The 14,388-nt window shown below is 37.9% G+C and overlaps 1 protein-coding gene across 2 annotated transcripts in view; it reads left to right on the top strand.

The window, feature by feature from the left end:
• KLHL1 (kelch like family member 1) overlaps positions 1–14,388 on the top strand; it is a 238,422-nt gene that overhangs the window by 142,689 nt on the left and 81,345 nt on the right. The window lies entirely within an intron of this gene.

Raw genomic sequence — 14,388 nt, 5'->3', positions numbered from 1 at the left:
AAAAAGAGGATTGAGCCAACAGATACCCAAGAAATGCAGAACTGTGAAACTGAAGAGGAGTAACTGCAGATATCATAACATGCTAAGGACAGGCAGGATAGTAAATATTCTCAGACAAAAAACCTCTGGGGATTATGAAAGATACTAGGCTGAGTATGAGCCAACAGCATGAATGAGGAAAACTGTATATTGGTCTACATCAGGAAAAATTCTGTCATCAGACCATATGAATTTATTATTCCCATAATACCTGGTGCTGCTAAGGCTGCACCTGGAATATTGTTTCCAATTCTACACTCCACAATTTGAAAGGCATAGGAAGAAACTGGAGAAGGTCCAGTCATGGGCTACCAAGATGGTATGTCAGGTAGGAGAAGAGAGGCTGAGGAAGCGAGTTTGTTTAGTCTGGTGAAGTGGAGGCTAAGCAATGACCTAATAGCAGCTTAAGAGTTCTTGAAGGGAAGATCATGGAACAAAATTCTTCTTGGGAGCACCACAAAGTGTAAGAAGGGGCAAGGTGTAGCATGGACATTTCAGGTTGGACATTGGCTGGGGGAGAATTACTTGGAAAGCAGTGAAACACTTCAGGAAGTTTTTCAGAGGCTAAGCAATCTTCTTCACTGAAGGTTTTCCTGAATTAGCTATGCCAGGTGATCACCAAACCTAGTGTTGGCATTAGCCCTGATTTGAGTGAGAGGTTAAACTAGTTGACCACTGGAGGTCCTTTGGAGCTCCCTTCCTTTCTATGATTCTGTGATTCAGGCTTCAGTTCCCTTTTTTTCCCAGAGAAGTAAATAGTAATTTTCTTCTGTTTAGTACTTCCAGCTAATCATTCTCCTTTCAGCTAGTGTACTGGGTCTGGCTGGGGTGGAGTTAACTTTCTTCATGGCAGCCTGTATGGTGCTGTGCTTTGCACTTGTGGCTAAACCAGTGTTGGTAACACACCAATGTTTTGGCTATTGCTGAGCAGTGCTTACACAGCATCAAGGTTTTCTCTCTTCCCTAGACCACTACCACTCCAAAAGCCAGTAGGTCAGCAGTGGACAAGGGGTTGGGAGGAGACACAACCAAGACAGCTGACCCCAACTGACCAAAGGGATATTCCATACCGTATGAGACCACAGTCAGCAATAAAAAGCTCAGGGAAGGGAGGAGGAAGGGGGAGGAAGATAGTGTTTATGGCGTTTGTCTTCCCAAGCAACTGTTACATGTACTGAGGCCCTGTTTACCAGGATGTGGCTGGACATCTGCTTGCCAATGTGAAATAGTGAATTAATTCACTACTCGGTGCTGGTGAGGCCGCACCTCAAATACTGTGTTCAGTTTTGGGCCTCTCACTACAAGAAGGACATTGAGGTACTGGAGCGTGTCCAGAGAAGGGCAACGAAGCTGGTGAGGGGTCTGGAGCACAAGTCTTATGAGGAGCAGCTGAGGGAACTGGGGTTGTTCAGCCTGGAGAAGAGGAGGCTGCGGGGAGACCTTATCACTCTCTACAATTACCTGAAAGGGGGTTGCAGAGAGGTGGATGTTGGCCTCTTCTCCCAAGTGACTAGTGACAGGACTAGAGGAAATGGCCTCAAGTTGCGCCAGGGGAGGTTCAGACTGGATATTAGGAAAAATTTCTTTCCTGAGAGAGTGGTGAAGCACCGAAACAGGCTGCCCAGGGAGGTGGTGGAGTCACCATCACTGGAGGTGTTCAAGGAACATGTGGACGTGGCATTGCAGGACATGGTTTAGTGGGCCTGGTGGTGTTGGGTTGATGGTTGGACTTGATGATCTTACAGGTCTTTTCCAACCTTAGTGATTCTGTGATTCTGTAATTCCTCTTTTTGTTTTGCTTGTGCGCCCAGCTTTTGTTCTTCCTATTAAACTATCTTTATTTTGATCCATGAGTCTTCTCACCTTCCTTTTATTTTCTCCCCATCCCACAGGAGAAGGAAATGAGTGAGAGGCAGGGTGGGTTTTTGGCTGCTGGCCCAGGTCAACCCATCACAGCCCTTTTTGGCACCCCACGTTGGGCATGAAAAAGGACTGTTTATGGGGATGACCACAACACTGAGAATTGCGCATTGATGAGTAAGGTCAGAATCAGCTGCCACTTCAGTTCTTGTTTTTTGATGGAGACTTTTAGATAATCCCATAATTGTACTAGCAATAATATCAGATCGTATGAATGTCTACAGGAGTTATTTCTACATAAGAAGCCAGAGACAATGTTCTCGCATATCTAAATCTCTTCATGTTCATTTGAGCATACTTACTGTTCCTTAGAGATCAAATCCTGAGCTGAGGGTACAATGAATAAACAAAGGAGTCACTGATACAGCAAAAGATATTGTTGAGCTATTTCTTCTCCATCAGAGTCTGCAAAATTTATTTCCTTCAACCCTTAAAAGAAAAAAAGACAAAAATAATATGACAATGGCAAATACTTTTGGTTGTGAATCCCAGTTGCTATTCTGGATATTAACCTTCCAGAATGACTCTGTTGTCCAAAATCAAGACAGACATCCAAATTCAAATCTGCTTAGAAATCAAGTAAATATTAATACTAGAATCCTCAAATGACATCCTGAGGTTCCTTCATATTGGGTATATGACACTACAAAATAAAAATAAAAATAAAAACAGGGAGAGACCTCAAACACCAGATCTTGGTCACCCTTACTGCTCAGTTGTTAACTCAATCCCTCGTTCTGGTTTTAACCTCTCCAGTTAGCTCTCTGCCTGACAAATATGCTGTAGGAGTTTGTAGCGCTAACCCAGTTGGTCTACTCAGTCATTTCTCACCATGTGTCCTTTACCAGTATTAGCACAGCATATGATTCTCTGACATGCTTAAGTAGTTATTCTGTTTCGGCTAATATTTTGAAGAATATGGGAAGTAAGATGAAGGTAGGCTAAGAATGGCAGCTCACTACATGACCAAATACTGGTATTGTAATGTCTATGATGTACAAAAAATATACCCATTCCAAAAGGCATCAAGAAAAGAATGCTAGGAAGGAGATGATGAAAACAAAAACTATCATAACTTATGATGCTGAGATTTACAGGCACTTTGTGTCATACTGAGATCTCAGAGGGTTGGGTGGTTTTTGTTTCTTTACTTTCCAATATAAAATGTGCTACAAAAGAAACAGTCAAATATGAAAAAGTTAAAGGTTTCTTTGTCAGAAATGAAAGCTGTTTATTTTTCAACATCTATGCCAATTGAGAAACTAGCACACAATACTGTGCATTACTGCAGTCTTTAAAGTATTTTTTTTAAATCTGCCAAGCACTTACAAAAGGTAACTTAAACTGCTCACACACCAGCCTCACCTCTAGCTCTTATTGTGTAGAAAGAGATCATGCAGGCTTTGTTGGTTACTGGCCCCTGCCCTAGTTCTTAGTAACAATTTTCTTTATAATTAATATCTGCAAGGTCTACCACTACAGGGATAAATGAAGCTATTGACGTAAGTCAGATGAAGGAATACAACTATTTTGTTTGTTCTGTGAATTGCTGAAAATAATGAAAAATAGACCCAAGATTAAAAAGATCACTAATCTTTTCAACAGCCTTATGTAAAATACCAGGTGATGTATGTATGTGTGTAAGGTATGTAATGGTCTCATTCTCATCTTTCCCATGAAAGTTTTGACCAGAAGATCTTTCAAAGTCTCTTCCAGCATGAGCTGTTCTATGATTCTATGATTCTATGGTATATAAAGTATCAGCTAAAATAATTTAGAGGCAAGATTTCAAACTACTTTTATGTTTAGAAGCTTCTAATCCCTCTATGAATTCTAAATGTATGGCTCATAAATTTAGGTGCATTCCTCCAATCAACAGGGATTTTACTTCATCTAGGCATCACATACTTTGCTTACCTCTGCACTGCTAATTGCATGCAAACCGGTGATCCCCACATTACCAAGCTGAGTGTTGTAGCTCTTTATCCATAGCATTAAAGGCAATTCCCCGTATAGTTGAGTAGCTTCATCTACACTCCACAGTACCTGCTTCTGGGTTTCCTCTGGTGTTTCTGTGGCCCTAACATGTAAGGATACCCTGAGACACTGCCAACAGCACTAATGTTCCTCATTTATGCAACTGAATTGTGTCCACTTTGTTATACGTCATCCTCATGAGAATATTCTGGGTACCTTAAGTTATCTGAAGTATCACTTTATCCCATGTTTAGCAACTGAATTAAATCCTAGATTTCTACTGCTTATCATAGAAAAGCATAACAAATGCCAACATGTATCGTTGGTATCTCACATCATTGACACCCACCTATAAACTAAAATAGTTGTGTTAACCTCAGACTTAACTCCATTGTGTATCCTTTAGGAAGTTTCTCATAAAACTTCTTTCTTCAGATTCAAGTCTAACTTTGAAAGTGAACATGTTTCTTTCTGAAGGAAAGGAGGTAGGTGACCAGTAAGTAGGGTATATGAACAAAAATAATAACAGTTTCAAAACTGTTTGTAAGGAGTTTCAAAAAGAATTATTTTAGAGTGATATACTTCTGGCTATTCTCTGTATTTTTCGTTCAATTTAATCTGAAAAGTAGTCCTTATGCACTGGTACTTGCCTATAATTGAGTACTGCATCATACAAATGTTTGCTATAATGCTAAAAACGTATTTAAAAATTATTTCCAAATTAAAATTACGAAACAACAAGACAGAAAATTATTGAGAGCTGGAGGTGAAAATTTACTTTTTATTACCAAAAGGTGAAAGTTTTCCTTCTACAATTTATACTTAAATATAAATCAAATAAAAAACTCTACCATTTTCATTGTACTGAAAATTAAGTGAAGAGCACTCTGGAGAGAACCCAGGGCAAAATTAAAAGCTAATCATTGGACCTTTGACAAAAAAAAAATTTGGGTTCCTTACTTCTAAATTCAATAAAAAAGATGAAGTCATAGACTGCAAAAGTTATTAACAGATTGGAAAGGTTGTACTGAGATCCTCTTAAAATTAAGGCTTAAATTTATAGCCTGAGTTTTTATGATACCTCATTTAACTTTCAAGGTGCAGTAATTGTATTAGCAATGTAGTCAGACCTGAGTAATAGGATATCAAACAATGTAATTCAAAATTCAATAGAAAAATTTAGGATAAGCTAACCGGTATTAACATATTAAAAGGAAATTATTATGAAGCTGAAAATGAAATAATATAACCTGTAATGTTGCCATAGAACTTTAGTTTAATTTTGCTCCTGTGATTTGCCTGAAACCATCTGCTAAACTAAAACTGTTCATATTCCTTAATTCAAGTCAAACTAGAAAGATTGGTGGCTTGACCAATATAAGAAATTATTTCACGTTATAACAGGTAAGATTTAGTTGCTTCCTTTCAATAGGTGTTTCAAATATTTTGTGTTCATCTGTACAGAAAATGTATCTTAATTTATGTTCATTTTCACTCTTGAAGGATTCAGGAAGAGTAAAAATTTGGTGGGAGCCTTAAACCTTGTTAATGCTGAAGTATTTTAGATTATTTACTTGAATTGTTCATTTACAACTTATCATAAATATTTTTTCCTGTGATTTTTAATAGCATTCTTCACTGAGAATGAATTAACAAACAAGTTAAGAAACAAACAAAAAATATCATTAAGCAGACATTTTATTTTGTCAGTTGTTCAAAAATTCTAAGAAACTACTTTTTGTGGCTAAAAGGTACCACAGTTGCCCTCAATTTTCAGTAGCATTTTAAAATGAAATTTGAATAAAACTATTTTAATCTTTTAAAAATCAAACAAAATTGGTACATGTAAAGCAAAGCAAAATCACTAAAGACAGTTTGTGTCTATGTCTTTTTTGACATGATATGATAAACATATGAATAATCACAGAATCACAGAATGGCTGAAGTTTGGAAGGGACCTCTGGAGGTCATCTGGTCCAACACCTCTGCTCAGGCAGGAACACCTAGAGCCAGTTGCCCAGGATGGTCTTTGAATGATGGCTTTTGAATACCTCCAAGGACTGTGCCAGGGCCCAGTCACCCTCACAGTACAAAAGTGTTTTCCGATGTTCAGACAGAACCTCCTGCATTTCAGTTTGTGCCCATTGCATCTAGTCCTCTCACTGGGCACCACTGAAAAAAACCTGGCTCCATCCTCTTTCCATGTTACCTTCAGGTATTTATGCACATTAGTAAGATTACCCTAAGCCTTCTCTTCTCCAGGCTGAACTGTCCCAGCTCTCTCTGCCTTGCCTCATAGGAGAGATGCTCCAGTCCCTTCATCATCTTCGTGACCCTTCATGGAATTCTCTGAAGTATGTCCATGTCTCTCTTGTACTGAAGAACCTAGAACTGGACACAGCACTCCAGGAGCGGCCTCACCAGTGCTGAGTAGAGGGGAAGGATCACCTCCCTTGACCTCCTGGCAATACTTTGTCTAATGCAGCCCACAACAACTTTAGCCTTCTTTGCAGCAAGGGCACACTGATGACACCTGTTCTGCCAAGTTGCTTTCTGGCTGGGTGTCCCCAGCATATATTGGTGCATAGATATACATACATATGCACATGCACATATACATACACCTACACATTTATTTCATTCTTTTATAGTAGAATGTTCTTGTGAACCTTTTCATTAGGGGTGAAAATCTATTGTTGTGGAAAGATATACCCATTAAGGTCTGGCTAGAATAGCTAAAGGTGTTCTCACTGGGTTCCCTGATGACTGTCCTGACCCATCATCTAATGATTACCTTCCCCATGACTTGTGATGTAGTGACTACTGTCCCCACAGCTCAGGGAGCAAAACGGTTCATCTGAAACCTCACTAATTCTGTATAGGTAACAGTCTAACCTTGTCTGTGTTTGAAGCTAAAACATTAACTTCTGGCCATGAAGGCAAACTGTACAGAGAGTTTATATCTAGATCACTCAATTATTATTATCTTTCTCTCTTCCTTTCCCAAAACAGAATTGTTTCTTCTATGCTTGTATTTCCCATTCTCTGACTCAAGCTGTACCTGGAAACATTCAATGCAATTCATCAGCATGTTTTGAGTCTCTGCCTTGCCCTATGTTGTTTACTAGTGATGTAATTGCATTTACTAAGATGAAAAGCTTGTTTTTGCTGATTGTACACAGTGTAATGTATCTGTTCATGTTGAGGCTACAGCATGAGCCAAGAATGTGTGCAGCTTCTATTGGGCAAAACATTATTTTTATGGTGTTTCTTAAGAGTGTGAGAAGTTGCTAATGACAGTTGGGCTGCTGAAAGAATTTACAAGCAAGAGTTAGGAGTTAACACATGATACTGAGTGCCTAGAATAGCATGACTAGTAAAGAATGAGGATGTTATAGTTATGTTTTAATTTTTCTCAGCAAAGATGTGCGTGATAAAAAGAACACAAATATTTACTTGCAGAAATGGTTATGTTAAAGATAACTTGTGCTCCACCAGTGTGCTGTGTTTATAATGGATGTCTTTTTCAACTGCTTGTAATAGTAGACCTTTGGTTAACTATGAAAGCTAAAAAATAGCATAGGGTAAAGCATAGATATTATTGCCTTTCTCTCTGCAACACTTTTAATATCGCTTTCAGAGGCTTGCAAATCACATCAGTAGGATAATGCATAGTCTTTGATTATTAAATACACTGTGTCTCAGATCCAGTGAAACTAATATAAGCATCTAAATTAGGTTTCTTGCCCAGGGGCAGAAACAATCCAGTCATTATAAAGTGAAGTACTTAAATACCCTGTAAGTTACTGGAGAGAAAGTGAACAGATCCACTTGAGTTCTGTTCTTATTTATACAGAGATGTTGTAGGGAACCTGTAGGAAATGCTAAGCCTCTAAATCCCCTCAGAATGCAGACATTACATCTGGCCATACATGATTTTAAAAGTGTATATGAATTTGCATATAATAATCAAGTAGAAAACCTTTAAATCCTAGCTTGGATAATTGACGTTTTGAGGTAAACTTGTAAATTCCTTCCACAGCTCAGCTGGCATTTGACAAAGAGGTATTTCTCTGTACTGCTAGAAAAACAATTAACCAGGCAGCTGTCAGACTGAGGTTCATCAAGTTCTGATGTTTTCAATATTTATTGGGACAGATGAAAGAACTGAAGGATCCTTTGCTTAACAAAAATGGAGGGTATCACTGTACGTCAGTCAATCTCTAACTTTCTCCTTCAGAGCAGTGTGACTGATAATATGAAGCGATAACCTTTTCCGGTTCTCTAACCATCTCTAGCATCACTAAAGAAGTGCAGCTAATATGAATTCACACCTGACTAGGGTATGAGGTTTTTTAGAGTGGTTCTCACCAACTGGTCTGGGATAAATGCTAAGTATGTGTGTATATTCAGTCATCCTCTACAACATTTGATGAATTCTTTCAATCATTTCTAAATGAATTGGATGCCAGGACTTTACTTGCACCTCAAAGGACTGAAGGTGTGATTCAGTTTCTTATTCACCTATGTGTGTAGGCTTCTCCACATCAGCGAGAGTCCTGACCTCCCACTGAAGGCATTGAAGATCTAGTGCATTCCCAGTACATAGGAACAAACCTGTCTGCTAGTTTGGGAGGTGCCATGGATTATCATGCTGCCTAGCTCACAGCAGATTTTCTGGAAGTGTTCCCTCATAAATCCAGTGCCATATTTACTGGCCCTGTGTGGATTCTTAGACACCATGTGGCATCTCAAGTGGTGCTAAATGTTTGGTTTTATGCAAGTGAATTAAGCAATAACTTGATTTGAATGTCAGCTTGTATCAGAATAATATAAATTTGGGAATGTGAGGAAGTTTTACAACATTTTTAATGTAATGTTTATGTAACTTCAAGTAAATAAAAATAAAAAACCATATTAGGTGTTAATAAATTCTCAGTCCATAAAAAAGAAGGTTTCAGGCAAGCTTCTAGGATGATCTCCATATTCCTTTATTAGCTTATCAATGTAGGAGAAATTTGGGTCTGAAATTTCACTTGCCTGTGAAATGGCAGTTAGTTGCTTATTGTCACTACACGCAGAATATGCTCTCATTTCTCTACTTTTCTTATATCGATCATGGAGTAAAGTTAACTTTTTTCTTTTTTTGTAACAACTTCTCTGGCTCTGGAGGTATCTTGTCAGCTGATACTTTATCTGAAGAAAGATGTGATAGTTCAATGCAGTGTGCAAATACAATCCAAAGGGATCTTTCTTGTCTTTTAGCTAATTCTAAAGTTGTCTAAAAGTCCTGTCAATATGGCTGGCATTTCTTATGTAGGTGACAATGTGAAAATTTGTAAACAGTGAAAATGATAACCATTCAACATAGTTATGTGTGACATTCATTTCCAAATATGGTTTTCTATCAGTAAAGTTTAGTAAATACCAGTAAATATCAGTAAATGCTTTGAAGCTGTCATGACATTCTGCTAAAATAAAAAGTTGTGGCAACGTAATGCTATAATACTATTTCTTTATCCTACACACAGGCAACTTACCTGACTTTTTATTCAGTGTCTCATGATACACTGAGCATATAATTTGCTGCTAAATATGTTGGGGTAAATTTATTTAGTGGAAGAGTGCGTCTTCACAAGGTAAATCACTTTTGCACATGGTCATAAAATTATGGGGAAATGACAATGATGACTAGAAAATACGAACCTTGCCTCTCTTTATACTAATTCTGCATTGCCAAAGGTTCAGAACAATGTTTTGATGAAAATATTCTACTTCTGCTGCTCATTCTATGCAGTTCATTCTATGTGAAACATTTGTTCTCATAAATGTCCCCATTAGAATGTACACAGTGTGTCCATGTGAAAACACATATTTACTGATATATTGGATTATATTAACTGTCCAAATCAATTATAAGCTCTGGTCATATAAATAAGAGCATATCTTTCCATGACCTTCAAAACAGTACCATTTTCAGTGCATACTTAAATGTGTATTACAGTTTTATTTGCATAAAACAATGTCTTCAGTTTTGAGAAGACATGTTTTGCCTGTTTATATTTTTACAAGGTCGTACAATTTATAGTCATTATTTGGCACCTTTCTATCTTTTTCTGCCTTAGTGGCTGTCAGATTGTTGATTATATCAAATTGTTGCAGAAATTGCTCAATGTGTGTGTGGCTATTCATTCATCCTCTCTGTCAACATACTTTTAAGTTTTTTCAATAAATTTTAATTGATTAGGATATTATAACTTGCATCTGAAAATCCTGTATGTTCAGTGAAACTAGTAAAAGTAAATGCAATGGGAGTGGATCAAATAACAGTGGTGTACCCCATGTCATTTTCCAGTTCAAACTCTAGTTTACACTCCTTTTTTAATCGTACAGATAAACTCCATCATAATAGCTTGCATGGATCCCAGCAATGAAAATTAGCATAATTTTCAGCAAAGCTCCACTGTCATTTAGGCATCTACTTGATATGCTTAGACTTGCCAACATGCTTAACACCCAGCTGTTCATAGCAATTTTAATGAAAATGGATAGGTGCTAAGCACTTTTGAAAGTCTACCAATGCAGTTTATGTTCTTAAACAGAGCTGCAAGTTGCTGACCACTTTTAGTAATCTTGTTTTGAATACCTTTTCAGATACCTGTTTCCCTTAGACCTGTCCTGTCTGTGTTTTCATCTATGAGTATACAACATGACAATTACCATCAGGTTCAAACTGCACTGTATGTAATGAACACTGTTGTTTCAATCTCCAGTAATATATTTTGCTCATAAGTGGCAATAACAGCAAAAATACAGCATTTTTAAATGATTTTGTGGAGTTTATCATGTAGCAATAGGCTCTATTTTGATTAATGAGTCTGCTTTCTGCAGACTTCACAGTTCTGTTGGGATCTAAATGAGGTAGCAAGACCTTTCAATGTGGGCCACAAATACCCGCAAACCAGGAAGACATTAAAATCTGTCAGTGGAGTAGATTCAGCCTGTCTGCTCAGGAGCTATGTTGTAGATACCTGGAGAACAGCAGGATGTACAGTTGCTGGAAGGCACAGCTTAAATTGCGCATCTAATTACCTTGAAACCTTGATTGTCTGAGTCAAACCCAGATGTCTAAGTTTACCTTGTTATAACGTATAACACTTCCATACCTATTTAATGCAAGTTGTACTTATTTTCTGCTTAGAATCACAGAATCACAGAATGGTTGAGGTAGGAATGGACCTCTGGAGGTCATCTGGTCCAAGCCCTGTGCTTAAACACGGATGCCCAGGACCATGTCCAAACAACTTTTGAATATCTCCAAGGAGGGAGACTCCACAACATGCCCGGGCAACCTGTGCTAGCATTCAGTGACCCTCACAGTAAAAAAGTGTTTTCTGATGTTCAGATGGAACCTCCTTGTTTCAGTTTGGGCCCATTGCCTCTGGTCCTGTCACTGGGCACCACTGAGAAGTGCCAGACTGATTACATCCACCTCTCCTCTGCGCTGAACCGTCTCAGCTCTCTCAACATTTCCTCATAGGAGCGAGATACTCCAATCCCTTAACCATTTAAGCAGCCCTTCTCTGGACTCTCTAGTCTCCCTTATTTCCCTTATCTGTCTTATACTGGGGAGCCCAGAACTGGACACAGCACTCCAGGTGTGGCCCCACCAGTGCTGAGTAGAGGGAAAGGATCACCTCCCTCCACCTGCTGGCAGTTCAGCAGCCCAGGACACCATTAGCCTCCTATGTGGCAAGGGCGCATGTCTGGCTCTTGTTCAACTTGGTGTCCACCAGGACCCCAGGTCTTTTCCGCCAAGCTCCTTTCCAGCTGGGTGGCCCCTAGCATATACTTGTGTTTGAGGTTGCTCCTCCCTAGGTGCAGGACTTGGTATTTGTCCTTGTTGAACTTCATGAGGTTCCTGTCAGCCCCTTTCTCTAGCCTGTTGAGGTTCCTCTGGATGGCAGCACAACCATCCCAGCCACTGTCAGCCACTCCTCCCATTTTCGTGTCATCACAAACTTGCTGATGGTATACTCTGCCCCATCACGCAGATCAGTAATGATTTCTGTAATTTAGTGTAGAGGTATCTAAGATAGTTTTAGAGTAACTACTTATCAGGATAGTAACAGGGTGAAAGTTGCCCCTAGCAAAGATTAAACTATCCTTCTATATGGCAAGTTTTGCTTTTAGTTATTGGTGTTCCATAGATCATGCCTCCCGAGGTCATGCAAACGTAACTCATTGAAAGTAGCGAGGCAAAGTTCAATCACTACTTGCAGCAATTGTTAGCAACAGGTGGTTTTAAAAGCAGAAACCTTTATTGCACTTGACGTCATTTGAAATCTGTCACTTTTAACTAAAGAAGGAAGGAAAAAGGGATTGCAAATGCTTGGACTGGTACAATGGGGTATCCAGAATGGTATTCCTGGAAAAAGGGTAATGAGAGGTCTAAGAGATGGGTTGGACTTCCCTTCCCTGATAAGTCCCTATTTTTTCAGTGTAGTGCTGTTTTCTGAATCCTTCCTTCCCCCTTAAATTGACTCTGCGTAATAGAAAACCACATAATCAGAAACAGTTTCTCCTCTAGTTCTAGTTGAGCCATCAACATTTCAGAGATTATGTATGTACTAGAAGAATTCTTCTTATTAGACTTTTGTAACATTTATCCTTGAAATATACTGTATGGAAAAGGTGTTTAAATAGTTCCCTTTCTATAAGAGGTTTTCTTATCCATGCTTTTTGCCTGTTTCTAAGACCTGAAGATCTTATTTGAAAAAGGGTAAAGATGCTTCTTTTGTATTCCATTTCTTTGTACTTATTCTCTTATAGGAGTTTTATCAAAATGACATAAATTTTGGTAGACTACAGTTGACTACAGTTATAGGTAACTACAGTTAAAAATAAAACCCCCAGTAATTTTCAAATGTAGGCTATTACCTGTTATTGACTAAATAACATTTGTGTTCCATTTGTTGGCATCTGTCATGCTTTTACCTAATCTTCTATTCGATTTATCACTTTCAGAAGAAAAAAAAAATTGATTCAGAAGAGCTTCAAATAAAAACATCTGCTTTTGAACCAAAGGAGACCAGACAATAAGAATACTTTGTCATAGCCCAACCGTTTTGTTGCTTCTAGTGTTGGGATCTTTTTTTTATTTTCTCTTTTTTAATGTGATTTTTTTGTTCGTCTTCTTTATGAATGCAATTTGACCTCTAGAACTTTTCTTTTTTCTTATGTAGTATTTTAACACTATTGCAAAATATGCATAGGTCTCAGAATTATGATACTACTTTTTTCCTCAAGGATTAGAGAAGAAAAAATACAAGGTACTCTAAGAGAGATTAATCTCATCTAACTTCAGATACCTAGAAGGTAAATATCTAACATATGAGATAGGATAAATCCCTTCTTAAAGTAAATACCTGAAATAAAGATTTTTTTCTTCATTTACTGAGAGAGAGCCTCGCATGATGAGGTTAAATGTAGGTCTCTGCATCAGTATAATTAAGTGTGAAGAAAGCTTGCATCTTAGATTTTGCAGTCCTTGTTTTGGCTACTATGTAAAATACATAGATTGATGAAATCATTGTGAAAAGACATCACTAGAGGCAGAAGCTGGGGGGGAGAGGGGAGTAAAACAATTACTGTTTTCCTAAACTGAGTAACATTTGAATCAGTAACACATCAGGGTGATAAGTAAATTGGTCAAATTAGTTTCAAAGATAGACCCAGCAGTACTAGTAGTCCAACAAAAGTCAGTGTGTGTGCCAAAAAAGTGTGGGCATATTTACAAATTAGGTTAAAATTAAAGTTTGAACAGTGTGATAAAAGATAACAAGGGACCACTTATAGAAAATAATATTGAAGATTTTAATAAATGGGCTCATTAAATCATAAGCTTTGGGGAAGTGTTAATGTTGTGAAAGTGGTTTCAACACCACAGTTTAATTACTTACCACAGATGCTACCAATGAATATTTGAATCCCATTACTTAGTTTCTTCAAGAGAGTGGGGAAAAAAACCAGTTTCTTCATTTTTATATCAAATGTAAAGCCTCAGAGAATGTGTGTGTGATTGTTTGTTTATCTAATATATTCATTTTGGTAACCTAATCATAGGTTAAGGAAAACAAACTTCAGCTATGCTGTATTCTTTTTGGTTTGGTTTGGGTTTTGTACCCTGATATGGGGGTGGGATAGGGAGGACTCAGGATTATAACTGAGGGGCAGAAAGCCAGTTTAAAATTTCTTCTGAATGTGAAATTATTTTTAATGTGTGGGGAAAAAGTTGGAATTACAAATCAATTAAACACTGAACACATTTCCTCTGCCAGTGACCATGATCACCAAAAATACCAGCTTAGTAGATAGTAGATGTCAGAGTTCGGTTATTAGACAGAAAAGCAATTAGTTTTCTTTCCAAAATTCCAGTCCAAGACCATTCAC

Source organism: Gavia stellata, chromosome 1, assembly GCF_030936135.1.
Source record: "Gavia stellata isolate bGavSte3 chromosome 1, bGavSte3.hap2, whole genome shotgun sequence".
Taxonomy (NCBI): Eukaryota; Metazoa; Chordata; class Aves; order Gaviiformes; family Gaviidae; genus Gavia; species Gavia stellata.
This window is presented reverse-complemented; position numbering and strand designations above follow the sequence as displayed.